Here is a 14,533-nt window from a genome sequence, read left to right as displayed (position 1 = left end):
GAAACTGAGTCTCAGAGAAGTAAGATGATTTGCAGAAAGTCAAATGGTGGGTGAAGCTGGGGTTTAATTCCAGGATCTCTGTCTCTAAATCTAGTTTTCAATGGGGCAGATTTCAAACCAGGTGCTAGGAAAAGAGCTTCACACCTGTCATTCTTAGAGTCTTTAACTTCATATGTTATCTCATACCATCTTCGTAACTTCCTTACTTATGAGATCTGCAAGGCAGATAACATTAGTTAAACCTTAAATGCTTTGGGCCAAAGGCCGTGTGTAAAAATTATCTTCTTGCCCTTTTGTCCTAATCCATCTTGTGGGACAACAATACAGAAACAAGTGATGCAAAGATGGGGGAAGAAATGGTCCCTTCAACCCTGTGGCAAGCAAGGCTAGAAGTTTTGCCCTCACTTCATAAATAAGAATACCAAAGAGCCATACAGGAGAAGTGACTTGTTCTGGGACCAGCAAATTATAGAGCTGGGATGTGGTTCTCGATGTCCTGTCTCTCAGTCTTATTCTCCTTCTGATATGTCCCCCTCTTCCCTGTCAAACTGAAACCACATTTTCTGTATTTAAAAAAAATATCCCATTACAGTAACACTGTGTGATGATCAACCGTGATAGACTTAGCTCTTCTCTGCAACACAATGATCCAAGACAATTCCAAAAGTCTCATGATGGAAAATGCTGTCCACAGACTATGGAGTCTGAATGTAGATTGAAGCACATTGTTTTCACTTTTTTGTTTGTTTGTTTGTTTTTTTGTGGCTTTCCTCTTTTGTTCTGTTTCTTCTTTCACAACATGACTAATGTGGAAATGTTTCCATGATGACAAATGTATAGTCTCTATCAGATTGCTTGCTGTCTTGGGCAGGGAGAGGAGAGGGAGGGAGGGAGGAAGGAAGAGAGAAAAATTTGGAACTCAAATCTCATAAAAGTGAATGTTGAAAACTATCTTTACATGCAATTGGAAAAAAATAAAATGCTATTTACAAATAAAACAAAAGAAAAAAGCCCACACCCATTACATTAACCATGCAATACTACCACTTATAACTTAATAATATCAAAGAGCTACATGAATTTCAGGGAGTTGGGGGTTTGGCCATGGACACATACCTAGTATCAAAGGTGGGATGTGAACCAAGGTTTTCCTGACTCTGAATCTAGTCCCTCTAGCCTTACCCATAAATAAAGAATCATTAATGTCACACCCATTCTTCTACATCGTTGGCTCACACCTCATCTAATAATTTAACTTTCTTGTTCAGTTATTACCTCTCCCCCACCTTTAGCCTCTCACCCACTCACAATCTTCACTTTTTCTCTTAGGGACCAAGTTTAAAGGGTGTGGATTAACACTGGAGTCTTGAAACAAAACAGCCTGACTGCATATACAAGAATATAGTTAATTAGAGCTATGTCACATTCTGCAACTAAAAAGTTTGGGTTGGTGTGGGCCATGGAGGATATTAGAAACCACAAACCACAGCTCGGTGGACTAGGAGGCTTTCCGGTAAACTGCTTCAGCAACTTAATTTTGGATAAACCTAAATTAGTCAACACCCTGCACTGGGCTTCTTCAGGGTGGCATTTAGAGCCCTCCACAATCCAATCTGTCTCCCATCTACCTTGGCTGTCTAATTGCATAGTAGACTCTTTCACATACTCTCTTCCACATTCTGTTCCAATTTAGCTGGTCTACCAACTGTTCTCCCCATACAAGATTCCACGTCCTACCTTAGCTCAGACTATTCCCTGGTCTGTTATGCACTCCCTCCTCACCTCCAACTCATAGAACCTCTTGCTTCCTCCAAAGCAATGTTCCAGGGCCACCTCTTCTAACAGACCTTTCCAATGGTTACTGATCTCTACTTCTTAAAATTGCTTTGTAATACTCTGTATTTACTTATTAGTAGACTAATAGTATTCCCCCAGTAAAATGTAAAATGCTTGAGGTTAGAAGAGCTGGGTTTTTTCTTTTTTTTTTTTTTTGCTTTTATTTCCAGTGCCTAGTCCAAAGTCTTGCACGTAGTAGGCACCTAACAAATGTTTGTTGAATTTAGTTGTATTCAGAGCCCTAGACTAGGCTCTTTGTGGGGAGAACTGAGGAAGAAGATGAGATTCCTGCCCTCGGGGACTGGTTGGGAAGAAAGAACACATACACACGTGATAATTTGAAAATGTTTGCAAAAACCTTGCCAGAGGGAGGCAAATTTCAATCCATCAGTTTCTTTGATGAACTTTATACAGAGATGGACTTCAAGAATATTGTAAGGAAGACACACACACACACACACACACACACACACACACACACAGAATGAGAAACACAGAGAGACACAGAGACAGAGATGGAGAGAGAGAGAGAGACAGAGAGAAACAGAGAGACAGAGAGACAGAGAGAGAGAGAGAGAGATTTCCCAAGTTAACTCCTGCCCAAACGCTGCCTCCTTCCTTTAGGCCAACAGTACTGTTTGGCTGCTATCACTAGAGCTGGCTGAGGATTTCATACACTGGATACTTTCCAAGGTTATCTCTTCCCTGACAGAGCTGTGGGATACAGAGACCAGAGGGCTCTCCCTCCCCAACTGGCCCCAGGGTTATCACCACCCCATTGTGGTAGGGCTGAAGGACTACCGAGATTCCGTGGGGATGGAACATGACCTCATGCCCAGGGCCCCATTCTGGAGTTTCTGAAGGGGATTAAGTGATGCTCTGCCCTGGATCCATCAGAGATTGGGGTGCTGGGGCTGGGAGGAAAAGTGAGGTATATTCCCAGACTGCCCCCATATTGGCCACTATCTTCAGGTTCCTGCTTAGCTTTAGAGGAGATAACTTCCCCAGATTTGGAGACAGGCAGCTGGAAATGCAGGGAATGGGGAGGGAGGGCAGGGGGAAGGTCCTCCTGGCGAGATTGAAATGCTCAGGTCTGAAGGCCAGGGCTTTATCTGCACTGAGTGAGAAGCTGCTTGGCGCCTCTGGCTTTGGGGTGGTTTGTTTGGATATATATTGATTTAGTTCATTAATTTTTCACCAAACAGACCCTGCTCAGGTCCAAACCTGGCTTTGGGATATCTCACTCTCTAGAAGGAGGAAGTAACTGAAGCATCACTGAATTTTGACTGAAAACATAAACATTTTGACAAATGCAGGAAAGTCAAGGTACGTTATGGTATAGTGGGAAGACACTGGGTTGGAAGCCTAAAGACTGTTCTTTTTTGACCACAGTGTGACTTTGGGAAAATCACTCCTCCCCTCAGGTCTCATTTTCCTCCATTCTAAAATAAAAGGATGTGACTAGATGATCTCTAGGGTCACTTCCAGTTGTGCCAATCTGTGGTTCCATGAGTCCCGTGGCTACTTCACTCATGTCCCAGAACACCTTCTTCCAGCAGATGGCTGGTACCTAGGAGGATGTCTCAGGCTGGGGGCAGTACTTGGGACTCTGCCCTTGGGAGATGGAGATTTGATGGAGAGCTGACTCTGGGACTGTCCCACCCTGTGCTCAGGGCCCTGGCACAAGCTGGATGATGAGATACAGACAGGTTTGGGATTTTTCTTGGCCTGGAGGATTCCATTATGTGACTGGGGAGTTGGGATGGGCAGGATCCTGCACAGAGACTTCATAGGATCTCCAAAACCCACTTCTTCCCACACATCTATTCCTTTTATGGGGGAAACATATATTTACACAAACTCCCCCCACCTCCAGTGATAGCAGAGGGAGTGAATTATCCAGGCTTAACGATTACCTCTTGCAACACCCCCTCCCCTTTGGAGGGTTAAGCCCAAAAGTTTTGCTTCAGGCCTCAACGTGCTGAGTTCTCGGTCTCACGAGTATTTTTTTACCCATCAGGAAAAAAAAATCAGAGTCAATAGACCCTGCAAGGACATGCCTGGCTGATTCATAAGGAGCTGCCTTGCACCTGTCTAGCTCCCTGGGAAAAGTGGCTTCTGCTGCCCAGGGCTTGGGTGGAGGGAGGCCTAAGGGAATGAGAAGTTGTGTAGGCTGGGGGCTGGGTCTCTCCTTCCAACCTTTTCATTCCTCCACTCCCTAGTGAACACCAGCTGTCCCCCACCCAATTCCTCATCAATCCTATGCCACCCGATCCCATCCTCAGAGCTTGGCTTTTTAGCTCTGATAGGCACAGAGTTGGGGGGCAGTTTAGAGGAGATTTGGGGTACTCCTTACAAGTTAAGGATGTCTCCAAAAGACTCCAGCTTCTCTGAGGGACCAGACATGGATACCCCTGTCCAGTCAGGGACTTACCTAAACTGCCTGGATCCTGTTTATAATGTCCTAAGCTGTCCAGTATCTCCAGGACAAGTTCCTTAAATTGACTGCCTGGTAGAGGAAATCAACTGTCCGGCGACTGGTCTTCCAATTGACACCTTCAGGCTCCAAGGGGTGCCCAGAATTTCAGGACTGAGTCCAACCAAGTGCCTTCAGAGTATATAATAGCCCCTGTATAGGATTTCTTTCTTAAACCTGGATTTTGAACCAAAGGGCAATTGGTTTTGGACTCTGAGGCCCAGGGTTCAATTCCCATCTCTATCATTTAATTCCCTACTTTCCCGCCCCCCACCCTCAGGGTGTGTCACTTAATCAACCAATCAATCATCTAGCATTGTTTTTCCGACTAGCATTTATTAAGCTCCTACTATGCACCGAGTAATTTGAAAAGCAATGGGGATGGATGCAAAGGCAGAACGGTCTCTAATATTCAGTCATCAGTTTTCTTGCCTATAAAATGAAGAGGTTGTATCAGACCAGTGATGTTAAACTCAAGTACAAACAAAAGGGAGGCCCCTGCCAGCCACATATTGACTTAGAAAACCACATATTAACATTATCTGTGTTTTATTGTATATTTATTTATTTTGTTAAATATTTCCCAAGGACAGTTTTATCCAGTTTGGCCAGTACTGTGGAGTGTTGCTGGCTACAAGGTGTTTTACATCTCGGGCGTAGATAACCTCTGGAGTCTCTTCCAGCTCAAACACTGCAACCCTGCGATTGGTGATCCTTTCCTGTGTTCTGAGGAGCAGAGGGGGACAAATGGGGGAGCATGGTGGGGGAAAGGACGTTTTGGTGGTTGAGGAGAATGTGGCCTGGTGGCCATGGGGAGCACATCTGCTGGCAGGCTGACCTTCCCCAGTCCTCCCCTAGCCCTAACTCCAGGTAAGAGAGAGAGAGAGAGAGAGAGAGAGAGAGAGAGAGAGAGAGAGAGAGAGAGAGAGAGAGAGAGAGAGAGAGAGAGAGAGAGAGAGAGAGAGGCTGCTGCGGGTGAAGTGGGAGGGTGGGGTGGATAGTGGATATATGAAACTCTGGGAACAAGCACAAGGATATGCCAGGGCATGTTCCTCAGCCCAGCATCCCTGTTAATACCTCTTTGCATATAGGATTTCCACTAGCCTAGAGACCCCAGAAAATGCCCCCAGCTCAATTCTCTAACAACCTGGTGTGGTTTGATTTCAAGGGATAGCTGATGGTCAGTCTCAGGCTGAGTGATTAAATCCATAGTAACACAACAAAGTTCTGTCCAGAGAAGTTTATTATCCTCATAATTATAAATATTATCACTAATATTACTTATTGCCAGGCCACTGTCTTCCTTCTCAGTTCTCTGGTTTCTTCACAGGAGCACCCTTGAGCCTCAGAGACCTCTGGGAGAAGGCTTTCCAGGGTGTGGACCTTGCCCAGGTCATTAGTTAGGTGTCCAAACACTTTCTTTTCCCAGCAATGGCAGGCAGGTGGGGCCCCCAACTCAGACCTTCCTTCCTCACTAGCAGATGGTGAAGGAGCGGTCAGTGACACTCAGTCCCTATTCAGGAATAAACAAGCTCCTGTCAGCCTCCTCCCCAATTCACTGAGCCCACACCCTGCCCAGCAAAACCAGAGTGGTTCTAAAAGGTGGAGTTTAGAGGTCAGCAGAGAGGGAAGCATCAGTTTAAGACCCTTCCCAGAGCAACCAGATGGGTTCTTAAGATTGGCCACAGGGTAAAGAGTTGACTCAGGATACTCTCTGCTATCCAGCAGACAGAGCAAGGAAGGAAGCCGTGTTCAGTGGGGTGACCCTAGAAGGGTGTAGGGAGTTTGGATCCATGTTTTGACAAGGGGGAAGGATACAACTCATGGGAGAGGAGATAGCACTGAGGGAGAGAAACATGACAACATAAATAACGATAACAAGAAGCCCCTAAAGGAGGTATCAGTGAACTGAGCAGCCCACCAGAGCCTGCTGTATAGGGGACATTCAACTCCAGATGGAGGACCTGCTGCTACCAGGGACCCTCTTTGCCCTAGAGTGTATGTCCTTCACCCAGACCTGCACGACTCACTCGGACCAGTCAGATACCAATCGTCCAACCAGGTTTCTAAAGCATCTGGGAGGAGCCATGCTCAGAAGCATCAGGCTTTCCCAGAATACCTTTCTAGCCCTTCCTTCGATCCTTATTCCTTCCTTCTCTCCCTTTGATTTTCACATTTTTAATGCTGAAGTGCTTCCTGCTCTTCAATCTGTTCTTACAAACATTACCTTGTATTCCCATAGCTCTCCTGTGAACTGAGAAGGACACTGAGGCCCAGAGAGATGAGATGAAGATGATGGCAGGGACTGTCTTACATTTGTATTCCTAGCACCTAAGTACTGTGCCTCCATGTAGTTAGGAGCTTAAGAAATGACCACTAATTGATCGATTGCTTGATTGATTGAAGTGGGTAGTCCAAAGTCATACATTCAATCAGTGGCACAGTCAAGACCAGAAACTCTATCCCCTTCCCCCAATCTCTTAACTTCTAGTCTAATACTCTTTCTTCCCCATCCTCACCCACTTAAAAGCATTTTATTTTTTCCAATTACATGTAAAAATAGTTTTCAACATTCACTTTTAAAAGATTTTGAGTTTCAAATTTTTTTCTCCTTCCTTCCCTTTCCCTCCCCCTTCCCCAAGATGTCATCCTATACTCTTTGCACTATACCTCTTACTGTCTCTTTCTCATAGTTCAGCAAGAAGGAAAGGGAGCATCTGTACTGGGCAGTTGGAATTAGAGCTAGTCCACCACTTTGAGTCTGAGGTAACCTTAGCCCAACTGGAGTGGAGGAGGTGAGCTCTCTTGTCAGACTCAATGGCACTCAACCCACAGACCACTTTGCTAGAGTCATTGGCATGTAGTGGCCCCTAACCTCTTCTTTTTCAGTCCAAGCCCTAGTGGGGGGATGGGGATGGGGGGGATCAGGGAGCCAAAGAGTTAATAGATTTCAGCCACAAGGGGGACAGAGGGAAAGAGCATGTGCCTAGTCAAGATTGAAGAGTGAGGTATGGGGAAAAGATCTAGCTTCCAACCTCTTCATTTTACAGATGGCAAACCCTAGGCCCAGATAGCTTAAATAAACGTAATATTTGACTTAACATTAAGTGGATAAAGGTCATACAGATAGCAGGGTTATAATTAAATGACTCCCCAAACCACTGGACCAGTAACTTCAGGGTAGAAAATTCAGTGTTTGCTAAGTAGTTAACATAGATTTAAGCTCCTTGAGGACAGGGGTTGTATCTTATTTTATATAGATTTTTCTCATCAAAAAATAGGCACACAGTAAGTGTTTTAGAAACATGATATTGTTAATTGAGCTGGGCTAACCATAGGGTAAATGACTCAGCTTGGGTTAACTCTAAAGCCTGGGCAGAGGATGCCTGGTCTGAAGGGAATCCAATGTAGTTATGATTTGAAATCAGAGGGTACAGGTTCAAACCCAAGCTTTGCACTTGCTATCTATGGGATTTGAGGCAGTTTAACTTTTCTTTGGTGGCTAATGTTTCCTCATCAGTAAAATAAGTGGGGAGGTGATTTTTAAGTTTCCTTCTGACTCTAAGTTCCTTGATAAAGGTCTCTGAGAGAGTTATGCATTTTCCTCTTTTTCTATGAATCCTGTTAGAGAGAAGATGGCTTGTAACCTTTTGGGAGGGATACGGGGTTGGTTACCAGGAGGAAAGAGGTAGCCCCAGTCCAATGATTATTTGGCCAACACAGACCTATTGATCTGAGCTTAGGTTTAGCCTAAAGATCCCTGCCCAAGAAGCCACGGATACCAGAAGCACTCTCTTCAATAAGAAGCTTTAGAAACCTTGGATCTGGTACTCAAACCTGTTAGGTGACCTTCAGCAAGTCCCTTTCCCTCTCTGGGACCTTCTTTGCACTCTTGGTAAAAGGGAGCTAGTCCAGAATCATAATTCTTTGGTCCATCTTATGAAAGGCCAGTAAAAAAAACTGCCCCTGCCTGGGAGTTGTTTGTTGGAGGTGCAGGTAAGCTATTGTGGTGTCACACAGAAGGAATTAGTCTGGTCTAGTCCCATGTTGATGAACAGCTTCTGGCTGGAAGCCAAGGAGGTTGTTTCCCCATAAAAACAAGAAGCCTCTTCTGCAGAGTTGGACACTCCAGAAAAAAAAGGGAAGAGCCAGGTGTCCTATCACCTATCATCCAGTAGAAAGGGGCATGAGAGATGGATGAATCCTTGCTCTTGCCTTGGGGCGATGGAACTCAAGGGTTCCCAGCTTTCAGAGTTTATAAAGAGGAAACCAATACACTACCATGAGAGAAGCAAAACTTTGAAGTTGGGGAAATTTGTCTTCCACTATCAGCCCCAATTCCTGCTGGGTCCCAAGTCTCAACCCTCATCAAGGTCCCAGTTTTGAAAGGAAGTCTGATTAACTCATTCATTCATTCAGCGTATTTATTAAGTACTTCCTGTGGGTGGGAGGAGGGAGGAGAGATGCAAAACTTAGATAAGACTGCATCCCTGCATCCAAAGAGTTTAAAATCTAGTGGGGGTGGGGGGAATAATATATCATAGGATATATATGAATACCAATGGAGAGAATTACAACACCAACTTTTCATGATAAATGCATTTGAAAGGTGCAAAAAGAAAAAATCCTAAGTGAGGTCTGGGGAGGAGGGGCCATCTTGGAAGGTGTGAGGGTAGAGAGTGGGATAATTATGTTTAAGTGTTCCTGATTGAATACGTGACCCTTCCCAAGAGGACTTACATTTCAAAAAGGGAGTCTGGAGCAGGCAACATTTAATTCAAAGAAATGGAGTTTGGAATCATTTTTAATATTAATTATTAACATCATTACCAACGAGGGAGACACATTTTAGGTCCCTGACAATTTCCTCCCTGGTCACCAGAGAAGAGTGTGGTGAAAGAGCTACAGACCCCTGTCCACAGAATTACAAGATCATACTTGTAGGTCTAAAACTGGAAGGAACTTCAGAGACCATCTAGTCCAAATTCCTCATTTCACAGGTGAAGAAAATGAATTCCAGGGAGACTAAATGGCTTGCTTGTTAACATACCGGTATTACGATCAGAGGTGGTCAAATTCTAGTTCTACTGCTGACCAGCTATGTGACCTTGGGCAAATTACTTTCTCTTTTTTGGACCTTAGTTTCCTTATCTCTAAAATGAAGTCCTAGGATTATATGATCTGTAATGTCCTCTTATCCAAGTTAAGTTTTAATGGGAGAGAGCAGGGAAGGGAAGGAGGGGATTTGCCTGAGTGTCCTGAGGGCAGCCCAGGGATGACAGTGCTGTGTGAGGGCTATGTGTATGTGTATATAGGGTTAGGGAGGAGCCTTGGAAAGCCTGGAGAGCATTAGGCAAAGCATGCATCACACTTGAATCAAGGCCACGTCCTGGCTGGAGAGCTGGGACACTGACCAGTTCTCAAAGACTATCAAAGACCTTGAGGTTTCTCTCAGAATCTAACTAGGCTGGGTTTACTCTCTGGGATTTATCTGGGGTCCTTAGGCTGGTCTTAGTCCTATTCACAAAGAGGTGCCAGCATGGATATTGAGCTAGGGTACATGCCCTGGCATATCCTGTTCCTTGTTCTCAGAGCTCTTGGAGATCTCCATGCCCTCCTTCCCATAGGCTTTCCCCCACTTTTCCTGGAGGGAAGGGATTAGTGAGGGTCAAGCTATCAGTAGAGGGGCCATATCTTGTGCACCCCCCACTCTCACTCCCCTATAAAAACCTCCCATGTTTTACCCTCTTCTCCTTAGGAAGCAGAAAAGAGGAATGCTGAGAAAACACAAATTTGATTTGATTCAACAAACACATGTCCAATTCTGTGAAATAATGAAGAAGATGTGAGTGAGGGGGAGGCAGAAAGGGAAACGTCGATTTCTCAAACCCCAGGCACTAGAGAACCTGAAGGAACCACCATGAGCCACAGCTGACTTCACCCGGTGCAAAATAAGCTTGGTGAGTTCATAGTCAAAGGAGCGGCAGGCTAGAAAAAAAAATATTCCTGACATTTGGATAAATCCATGGGTGACAGACCTATAGGGGATCAAGGGGGAATATAGAGGTGTCTAGGGATGTCCTTGATCCGGAGATATCCTCATCTCTTCCAACTGTTCTCTGGTGTGTGCACATCAAAGATTTGGGGGCAAACCTGGGTAGGTTGGAGGAATGACTATGGGTTGCCCCCAAAATGCAGGCAGTGAGTAGAAAGAGCCCTAGGTTTGGAATCAGAGGACCTGGGCTCACATTCCAGCTCTGCCTCCTACTGCCTATGTGACCTGGGACAAGCCATCAAAACTCTCTGGGCCTTAGTTTCCTCAACTGCAAAATGAGTGAGGGAGAACTGGACTCACTGGCCATTAAGGGCTCTTTAGGTTCTAAGTCTATGATTCTATGAGCCTTTGGAACTTTCAGAAGAAGCAGATTTGGCTAAGGAGGGGTTTGTTATGGTTGCTGCTGTTCTGTCATGTCTGGCTCTTCCTGACTTCAGGCCTGGCACTCTCTCTGCCACATAAGGGAGGGATACAAGGCCACATCCTATTCTCCAGAGCCCTGGTGACCTGTGGGGAAGAGGGGAGGATATTTAGAGCACTGTATTGAGCAAGAGAGGCATCTAGGTGGCACAGTGGATAGGGTACCAAACCTGGAGTCAGGAAGACCTGAATTCAAATCTGACCTCAGACACTTACTAGCTGTGTGACCCTGGGCAAGTTACTTAACCCTGTTTGCCTCAGTTTCCTTATCTGTAAGATAAGCTGGAGAAGGAAACGGCAAACCACTCCAGTATCTTTGCCAAGAAAACCCCAAATGGGGTCACAAGGAGTTGGCCACAACTGAAAATGACTCAACAATAAAGCAGAGAAGAATTATCTCCCCCCCAGTGGGCCATTTTCTCCCCATCCCCATCTAAGTAGTCAGCTGGTAGTTGTCAGACCACCAGGCAAGGAGGGCAAGAGAGCTGTCCTAGGTATTTTGCTGATGTCAAATCTTAATAAGCCTACTATTCTACACAACCTTGGAGGGCTTCCTGGTGGAGGAAGATGAGAGATGCACATTTCACTCAGAGCTTTCATTAATCCATCATCTTCACCATATTGACCAACATCTAGGCAATCACTACTCCTTTCCTGTGGTTCCTTCAGCCAATGGAAGTACCAAGGAAGTAATTTCCCCTCTCTGGACCCCAGTTACCCAAAGGTTCTTCAGGCAATGAATTATCATTAATCTATGAAGAAATGTCTTTCTTAGTCCATGTTGGTTATACTTTCTGCAGAGCCTTATTGGTCAAGTAGTCAGAGGAGAGACCAGACTACAAGGAAGAGACTTAGTGATGGGAATGGGGGATGGGGCTGGGGGTGGGGGTGGGAGTGGGGGAGATAGGCCAGTTCAGGCAGAATTCACTCCCTCCCCAGGCCTTTCTCCAACCAAGTCCCCAAAATGAATGGGGATGAGAGCAGTTGAAAAAAGGTAACATGAATTTATAAAGCTGGGACCCAGGCCCTTTCTGCCTTGGACCTTAGCCACAGAGCTCTAGGGCTGAGATCCAGAGAAAGGGGAGTGGGGTGGGGAGAGAAGGGAACAAAGCCACTATCAAAAACTTCAGATCAGATGCAGACATCCTCACCGGCCTCTCCTTCCTCCTCAGCTCAGGATTTTCTCACGCTCAGAGCTGGCACCACGGGCCAGGCATTGCTGTTGGGACTTGTCGCCCTGGTCCCGGCAAAGTGAACCTGGTTTTCCTTTCGAGCCCCGAGGGCAGGGAACACTACAAGTACAGACAGAGTCCCCTTAGCTGACTGGCAGGATCTGTAAGGTAGAGGTGGTAGGGGAGGTGGAGGGGGGGAGGGTTGCAACACTGGTTGAACAGCTGCCCACGTAGGGCATCCTGTCCAGTCATGCCAAGTCAAAGTCATCTTCTCCAAGCCAGAGCCCAAATCACCATTCCCTACCTCCATGTAGGAGACCCTCCCCTTATAGTGCCTTTACAGGACTTGGAAATGGACAACATTCATATTGGTTGGACCTTGTAGGCTTCATGTTGCCTTCTTTAGAGGTCAAGAGCAAGGATCCTTGAAATCTGGGTTTGTCCAATGGAATGCTGTCAATGTTCTCTTACCTTGTTCTACCATGAGAAGGATTTGGGGATAGCTGGGGGGAGGGGAGTCTCCCCCTCAGAGGACATTTGCCCAGTGACCCAGGGTGACACACGTTATTGTACTTTTCATGAACCATTCCCTACCACTGAATAAACCACAACATTATGGGATTTTACTCAGTTTGACTTGTAAGGGTCATCAGGTCCTGGGGATTCTCCCCTTGAACATCCTAGTCGTGACTGGAGGGGTTAGTAGTACAGATGGAGGCATCCTATAGGGACTCTCAGATGATTCCCTCCATCTGAGATTGAGGCTTTGATCCACTCTTGACAAAGCCCTAAATTCTAACCTGACCTAATCTTTCCCTCTCTTCCTTCCTTCTTCCTCTTCCACACCCCAAGCCTCTTTCGTGCTGACATGTCTCTCCTCCCCTCCCCTTCTCCACTTTAAACCGATTGACCAATAACTTTAAAATTAAACAAATAGCTTTGCCTTGCTGAGCAAATCAGTTTGGAGACTGCTTCTTTCCATCTTTGCCATCCCAGCTCTACTGGATTCAGGGATTGGCCTATGGTTGCCCTACCCATTCCATCCCACCTTGGTTACCACTCTTGGCCAGGCCAAAAGAATGCTAATGGCTAAGAGGAGGTGAACTTTACTTCATTTCATCTGAGTCTGTTATCAATAAACTCTTGGAGTTGTAGGATTTTCTAGCTAGGAAGGTCCTCCTGTATTAGAGAAGTACCTCCCCTCCTTTTCCCCCTCCCTGCCCTTCTATAGGTGAGGAAAGGGAGGCCCATCAAGGTTAAGGGACTTGACTAAAGTCACACAGGTAGTAAATATCTGAGGTGAGATTTGAGCTCAGAACTGATTCTAGAAGCAATGTGCTTTCCTATGCTATACTGACTTTTAAATCTGGAGGAGACCTTAGACCAAGGATGGGAAATCTGTGGCCTTGAGGCCAAACTGGATTCAGTCAAAGAGTTGCACTTGAAGACCTAGAGGGCCACATGTGGCCTGTAGGCCAAAGGCTTTCCATACGTGCCTTAGACCTTAGAGGTGGAGCTCTCCCAAGAAGGTGGTGTGTGTGGTGTGTTTATGTGCAAAGAGCCCTGGAGTGGAAGTTACCAAAGCCTGGTTCTACTCTTGGCTCCAGCATTTACTGGGATGGTAAGTAGATCCCTTCTGACTCCTGGAGTCTTTCTTTCCTCATCTGTAAAATGAGGATAATAATACCTGCCCTGCCTACCTTCCAGGGTTGCTTCAAGAATCAAATGGGATAATGTATGTGAAAGTGGTTTCCAAATACAAGCTGTTATTATCCAGCCCAACCCTCTCATTCTACAGATGGAGAAACTAAGGCCTAGAGAGAGAAAGAGGCAAGAATCCCCCTCTCCTAGTAACTTCTATCTTAATGATTTTCCCATTCTAGTCTTGAAAGCAAGATCAAGGGGATCAGAGCAGAAAGGAGGGGAGAAAAGGAAATCAATTGGGGGCAACTGTCAGCAGCCTGGTTTTTTGGTTTTTTGTTTTCCCTAAAGACAGGCTATGAACCCTCACAGAAATTCCCTCTCCTCATCAGCCTTCCCCCAAAGTCAGAAGAAAACTCTGGCTGCAGATTCCAGCCCTTTTCTCCCAGCAGAACTTGGCTACTCCCATTCCATCAGAGTCCCTGGAATGTCCTTCCTCCCCATCTCTCCCAACCCCTAAGCCCAGGAGGAGAGCAGGAGAGGGGACTGCGGTGTAACACTGACTACAACAAAATCACAGATTCTTGGAAGTACAAAATCTTAGAATCCCAGAATTTTGCAGTCACAGAATCTTAGTGTCATTGAGCTTTGAAAATTAAAAAGCCAAGGAACCCAAGAATGTCAAATCGTATCTAAAAGGGCATTTAGTTTTCTTTAGTTCAATCTCCTCATTTTTGAGACAGAGAAACATAGGCTTAGAAAGGAGAGGTGACTTTCCCAAGGTCTTAGAGATTGCTTTCCTAAAATGATGCAGATTAGGAGAGACAGCCTGGCCTCATGGATAGAGAACTGCCTTGGATCCCTTTCTAGACTCTGATCCACAAACACAGCCTGTGTGACCCTAGAGAAGTCAGTCAGGCTCTCTAGGTAACT

At 45.6% G+C, this 14,533-nt stretch overlaps 1 long non-coding RNA gene across 1 annotated transcript in view; it reads left to right on the top strand.

Annotated features, from left to right (window-relative positions):
• The first annotated feature begins 7,245 nt into the window (after positions 1–7,245).
• Positions 7,246–14,533, top strand: part of LOC140519659 (uncharacterized) — a 30,808-nt gene continuing 23,520 nt past the window's right edge. Inside the window, exon 1 of the long non-coding RNA XR_011972257.1 lies at positions 7,246–10,272. This is a non-coding gene — a long non-coding RNA (uncharacterized lncRNA). The remainder of the gene's footprint in view (positions 10,273–14,533) is intronic.

The sequence above is a fragment of the Notamacropus eugenii genome, chromosome 1 (genome assembly GCF_028372415.1).
Source record: "Notamacropus eugenii isolate mMacEug1 chromosome 1, mMacEug1.pri_v2, whole genome shotgun sequence".
In the NCBI taxonomy this organism is placed as follows: domain Eukaryota; kingdom Metazoa; phylum Chordata; class Mammalia; order Diprotodontia; family Macropodidae; genus Notamacropus; species Notamacropus eugenii.
This window is presented reverse-complemented; position numbering and strand designations above follow the sequence as displayed.